A 7,196-nucleotide genomic window follows, 5' to 3' on the forward strand; every position below is an offset into this window, starting at 1 on the left:
CTACAGTAACTGTGTCCACAGGGGATGGTGACTGGTTCCTTCAGTAGATCCAGACAGACAGAACAACAGAACTGGTCCTGGTCCAGCAGAACTCCCTGTTGAGCCATTTGGACGGTTGTTCACTCTCACACAGACAGACGACACAGAGACTCAGATCAGTTTCGTTTCCTCAGAAGAGAGTTTGTGGGAGGGGGAGGGATTTCCTGGTTCTGCCAGAGGGGTGGGGTTAGAGGGAGGGAGGGGTTAGAAGAATGCAGGAAGAGAGAGAGGAACTGCATGCAACAGCAAGAGTGAGACAAATAGTTTTGTTCCAATGTTAGAGCCTTTAACATGGAATAAATGACATAATGAATCTTAAAATGTGAGTTGTTAGAATATATGAAGGGTAACAGTTTTCTATGAAGTACGTATGTATCATTATTTTAATCACCTTTATAATGCCTTATAAATCAATAAGTCCTGAGGAGGTGTGATATATGGTTATTATACAGAACCACGGCTAAGGGCTGTTCTTAGACAAGACACAACACGGATTGAGAATTATCTAACACTTTCAACAATACAATCACATTTTATTTTATTGGTTTCATACACATATTTATCAGATGTTATTGTGGGTGAAGTGAAATGCTTGTGTTCCTGGTTCCAACAGTGCAGTAATATCTAACAATGCTTGTGTTCCCAGCTCCAACAGTGCAGTAATATCTAACAATGCTTGTGTTCCCAGCTCCAACAGTGCAGTAATATCTAACAATGCTTGTGTTCCTGGCTCCAACAGTGCAGTAATATCTAACAATGCTTGTGTTCCCAGCTCCAACAGTGCAGTAATATCTAACAATGCTTGTGTTCCTGGTTCCAACAGTGCAGTAATATCTAACAATGCTTGTGTTCCTGGTTCCAACAGTGCAGTAATATCTAACAATGCTTGTGTTCCCAGCTCCAACAGTGCAGTAATATCTAACAATGCTTGTGTTCCCAGCTCCAACAGTGCAGTAATATCTAACAATGCTTGTGTTCCCAGCTCACAGAGGGCAAATCTAAAAAGTCAATGAAAATATTAGGACAAGCAATGATATATATATATATATATACACTGTGTACTGTGATGTGATGCATAGACAATTTGGAGTACATCTGTAGTATATCTGAAGAATAGTAGATGTACAGTAGTAGTTATATAGGATGAACCATGACTGGAATACAGTATATACATATGAAGTGGACAGCAGTAGTTATATAGGATGAACCATGACTAGAATACAGTATATACATATGAAGTGGACAGCAGTAGTTATATTGGATGAACCATGACTAGAATACAGTATATACATATGAAGTGGACAGCAGTAGTTATATAGGATGAACCAGGACTAGAATACAGTATATACATATGAAGTAGACAGCAGTAGTTATATAGGATGAACCATGACTAAAATACAGTATATACATATGAAGTGGACAGCAGTAGTTATATAGGATGAACCAGGACTAGAATACAGTATTTACATATGAAGTAGACAGCAGTAGTTATATAGGATGAACCATGACTAGAATACAGTATATACATATGAAGTGGACAGCAGTAGTTATATAGGATGAACCATGACTAGAATACAGTATATACATATGAAGTGGACAGCAGTAGTTATATAGGATGAACCAGGACTAGAATACAGTATATACATATGAAGTGGACAGCAGTAGTTATATAGGATGAACCAGGACTAGAATACAGTATATACATATGAAGTGGACAGCAGTAGTTATATAGGATGAACCAGGACTAGAATACAGTATATACATATGAAGTAGACAGCAGTAGTTATATAGGATGAACCATGACTAGAATACAGTATATACATATGAAGTGGACAGCAGTAGTTATATAGGATGAACCATGACTAGAATACAGTATATACATATGAAGTGGACAGCAGTAGTTATATAGGATGAACCAGGACTAGAATACAGTATATACATATGAAGTGGACAGCAGTAGTTATATAGGATGAACCAGGACTAGAATACAGTATACTGTAGGTTCTCCTGTCTTACTTTCTGTCATGTTGAGATGGGTTCTTCTTGAGAGAACTAACCCAAAATTAGTCGAAAGGCTAAGTGATTCTCTTCCTGAGAAGAAGCTGACAGCCTTCAAACAGAGCAAAAAAAGTGGTCCCAAACAATATGTCAAAATGAATAAAAAAATGATACAGCTGTCTTTAATAAGATCAAACTGAACTAACTGCTATCTTGAAATGTTGAAAAAGTGTTTTTAAATAGGCATCATATCATTTGAAAATTAGTTGAAAGGCTAAGTGATTCTCCTCCTGACAAGAAGTTGACAGCCTTCAAACATAGTGCAAAAAAAGTGGGCATGAACATAGAATATTTTTGGGTCAAAAAAAATAATATACAGCTGTCTTTAATAAGATCAAACTGAACTAACTGCTATCTTGAAATGTTGAAAAAGTGTTTTTAAATAGCTCAGTCTTATCACTCAATATGAGTCAAAATCTGTCACTTCCAGGACTGCTCATTTTGTAAAAAATGAAAAAATGAAAAAAATAACAACTCACAGCTGTGTTAATAGACCCAACTCAAACATCTGCTATCTTGAAATGTCCAAAAAAGGTATTTAAAAATGGCCTACCAGACATCTTCTTGAGAGAAGATAAGGTCAGGGATCTCTCTGGTCACCCACAAAGCCATTTCCTCCTTTGGCCGTCTCTCCTTCCAGTTCTCTGCTGCCAATGACTGGAACGAACTACAAAAATCTCTGAAACTGGAAACACTTATCTCCCTCACTAGCTTTAAGCACCAGCTGTCAGAGCAGCTCACAGATTACTGCACCTGTACATAGCCCATCTATAATTTAGCCCAACTACCTCTTCCCCTACTGTATTTATTTATTTAGCTCCTTTGCACCCCATTATTTCTATGTCTACTTTGCACTTTCTTCTACTACAAATCTACCATTCCAGTGTTTTACTTGCTATATTGTATTTACTTTGCCACCATGGCCTTTTTGCCTTTACCTCCCTTATCTCACCTCATTTGCTCACATTGTATATAGACTTATTTTTTTACTGTATTATTGACTGTATGTTTGTTTTACTCCATGTGTAACTCTGTGTTGTTCTATGTTGTCGAACTGCTTTGCTTTATCTTGGCAGGGGCGCAATTGTAAATGAGAACTTGTTCTCAACTTGCCTATCTGGTTAAATAAAGGTGAAATAAATAAAAATGTATATACTGTATTCCAGTCCTGGTTCATCCTATATAACTACTGCTGTCCACTTCATATGTATATACTGTATTCTAGTCATGGTTCATCCTATATAACTACTGCTGTCCACTTCATATGTATATACTGTATTCTAGTCCTGGTTCATCCTATATAACTACTGCTGTCCACTTCATATGTATATACTGTATTCTAGTCCTGGTTCATCCTATATAACTACTGCTGTCCACTTCATATGTATATACTGTATTCCAGTCCTGGTTCATCCTATATAACTACTGCTGTCCACTTCATATGTATATACTGTATTCTAGTCATGGTTCATCCTATATAACTACTGCTGTCCACTTCATATGAATATACTGTATTCTAGTCATGGTTCATCCTATATAACTACTGCTGTCCACTTCATATGTATATACTGTATTCTAGTCCTGGTTCATCCTATATAACTACTACTGTCCACTTCATATGTATATACTGTATTCTAGTCATGGTTCATCCTATATAACTACTGCTGTCCACTTCATATGTATATACTGTATTCTAGTCATGGTTCATCCTATATAACTACTGCTGTCCACTTCATATGTATATACTGTATTCTAGTCCTGGTTCATCCTATATAACTACTGCTGTCCACTTCATATGTATATACTGTATTCTAGTCCTGGTTCATCCTATATAACTACTGCTGTCTACTTCATATGTATATACTGTATTCTAGTCCTGGTTCATCCTATATAACTACTGCTGTCCACTTCATATGTATATACTGTATTCTAGTCCTGGTTCATCCTATATAACTACTGCTGTCCACTTCATATGTATATACTGTATTCTAGTCCTGGTTCATCCTATATAACTACTGCTGTCTACTTCATATGTATATACTGTATTCCAGTCATGGTTCATCCTATATAACTACTGCTGTCTACTTCATATGTATATACTGTATTCTAGTCCTGGTTCATCCTATATAACTACTGCTGTCCACTTCATATGTATATACTGTATTCTAGTCATGGTTCATCCTATATAACTACTGCTGTCTACTTCATATGTATATACTGTATTCCAGTCCTGGTTCATCCTATATAACTACTGCTGTCCACTTCATATGTATATACTGTATTCTAGTCCTGGTTCATCCTATATAACTACTGCTGTCCACTTCATATGTATATACTGTATTCTAGTCCTGGTTCATCCTATATAACTACTGCTGTCTACTTCATATGTATATACTGTATTCTAGTCCTGGTTCATCCTATATAACTACTGCTGTCCACTTCATATGTATATACTGTATTCTAGTCCTGGTTCATCCTATATAACTACTGCTGTCCACTTCATATGTATATACTGTATTCTAGTCCTGGTTCATCCTATATAACTACTGCTGTCCACTTCATATGTATATACTGTATTCTAGTCATGGTTCATCCTATATAACTACTGCTGTCCACTTCATATGTATATACTGTATTCTAGTCCTGGTTCATCCTATATAACTACTGCTGTCCACTTCATATGTATATACTGTATTCTAGTCATGGTTCATCCTATATAACTACTGCTGTACATCTACTATTCTTCAGATATACTACAGATGTACTCCAAATTGTCTATGCATCACATCACAGTACACAGTGTATATATATATATATATATATATATATATATATATATATATATATATATATATATATATATATCATTGCTTGTCCTAATATTTTCATTGACTTTTTAGATTTGCCCTCTGTGAGCTGGGAACACAAGCATTGTTAGATATTACTGCACTGTTGGAGCTGGGAACACAAGCATTGTTAGATATTACTGCACTGTTGGAACCAGGAACACAAGCATTTCACTTCACCCACAATAACAACTGATAAATATGTGTATGTAACCAATAAAATAAAATGTGATTGTATTGTTGAAAGTGTTAGATAATTCTCAATCCGTGTTGTGTCTTGTCTAAGAACAGCCCTTAGCCGTGGTTCTGTATAATAACCATATATCACACCTCCTCAGGACTTATTGATTTATAAGGCATTATAAAGGTGATTAAAATAATGATACATACGTACTTCATAGAAAACTGTTACCCTTCATATATTCTAACAACTCACATTTTAAGATTCATTATGTCATGTGTTCCATGTTAAGGGCTCTAACATTGGAACAAAACTATTTGTCTCCCTCTTGCTGTTGCATGCAGTTCCTCTCTCTCTTCCTGCATTCCTCTAACCCCTCCCTCCCTCTAACCCCACCCCTCTGGCAGAACCAGGAAATCCCTCCCCCTCCCACAAACTCTCTTCTGAGGAAACGAAACTGATCTGAGTCTCTGTTTCGTCTGTCTGTGTGAGAGTGAACAACCGTCCAAATGGCTCAACAGGGAGTTCTGCTGGACCAGGACCAGTTCTGTTGTTCTGTCTGTCTGGATCTACTGAAGGAACCAGTCGCCATCCCCTGTGGACACAGTTACTGTAGGAGCTGTATTGAGGGCTGCTGGGATCAGGATGTTCTGAAAGGGGTCTATAGCTGTCCTCAGTGCAGAGAGACCTTCAGTCCGAGGCCTAATCTGAGGAAAAATAACATGTTGGCTGAGCTGGTGGAGAAACTGAAGAAGACAGGACTCCAGGCTGCTCCCCCTCCTGCTCTGTGCTATGCTGGACCTAGAGATGTGGCGTGTGATTTCTGCACTGGGACCAGAAAGCAGAAAGCCCTCATGTCCTGTCTGGTGTGTCTGGCCTCTTACTGTGAGACTCACCTCCAATCTCACTACGAATCTCCTGCTTTGAAGAGGCACAAGATGGTCAAAGCCACCGCACAACTACAGGAGAAGATCTGCTCTCATCATGACAAACTGCTGGAGGTTTACTGTCGTACCGATCAGCAGTGTATCTGTTATCAGTGTGTGATGGATGAACATAAAGGCCATGATACAGTGTCAGCTGCAGCAGAGAGGACTGAGAAACAGGTAAGACCAGAACAACTTGTTGGTGACTGTCTGATAAACAAAGAATTCAAGATACAGTAGGAACTAAGGCTGTTTGAATATGAGATCATTGAAATGAAATGGATCCTCAGCAGAACAAATATGAACACAAACCTTGAGTATATAGATATGTCAACCCAGATTCTCCAGATGTATCACCATTTTATAATGTCAAACACTATTATCATTCTGAATGCCCTTTTATGAGTCCAAAGTTCAGTCTCAACCTGTTGATACATGTAGTCCTACCATAAAAACTATAATCATTCACATAGCAACAAATAAATATCATTTAGTAAATGGACCATCCATTTTTAGACCTTCCTCTCTATGGGCCCTATGTCACATTACTATACTATTGATCTACTGGACTAATAAAGCTTGATAGCTCATTGAAGAGTGATTCTCCACAGAGGCAGCTGGGGATGAGTCAGCAGAAGGTCCAGCAGAGATTCCAGGAGAGAGAGAAGGAGCTGAAGGAGCTCCAACAGGCTGTGGAGTCTTTCAAGGTGAGTATTGTTGACCAGAGGAGACACACCATTTCACCTGTCTCCTCCAGTCAGAGAGAGAGAGAGAGAGAGGTAGAGGGGCCCCTATCCAATCCCACTGACCCCACTGTTGGGAACAGGTTGTCACTGCTGAGGTAGTGAAGAAAGTAGAGGAGGATGGGTCAAGGCTGAAGGATCCTGAGAGGATCCCTGTGAGTAGTAGATCAGTGACAGCACAGAGGGATGGGCCAACCAGTGATATATGCTTCAGTAAGGTTGGCTTCTTAGTGTTCATAGCAAATGGTTATCAACTGTACCGCAGAAATGGAATGTAAATCACAGGAAAAAAATATGTTTTGGTGGCAGCTGCAGAGAAGTATTTGGTCATAGTAGATTTGACTTCAGAAGAGTTCCAGGGTGTGTTGAGTGGTGGTGTCCCGTCCTCCCAGGTCGTTGGCCT

This window comes from Salmo salar, unplaced genomic scaffold, assembly GCF_905237065.1.
Source record: "Salmo salar unplaced genomic scaffold, Ssal_v3.1, whole genome shotgun sequence".
NCBI classification, from domain to species: Eukaryota; Metazoa; Chordata; class Actinopteri; order Salmoniformes; family Salmonidae; genus Salmo; species Salmo salar.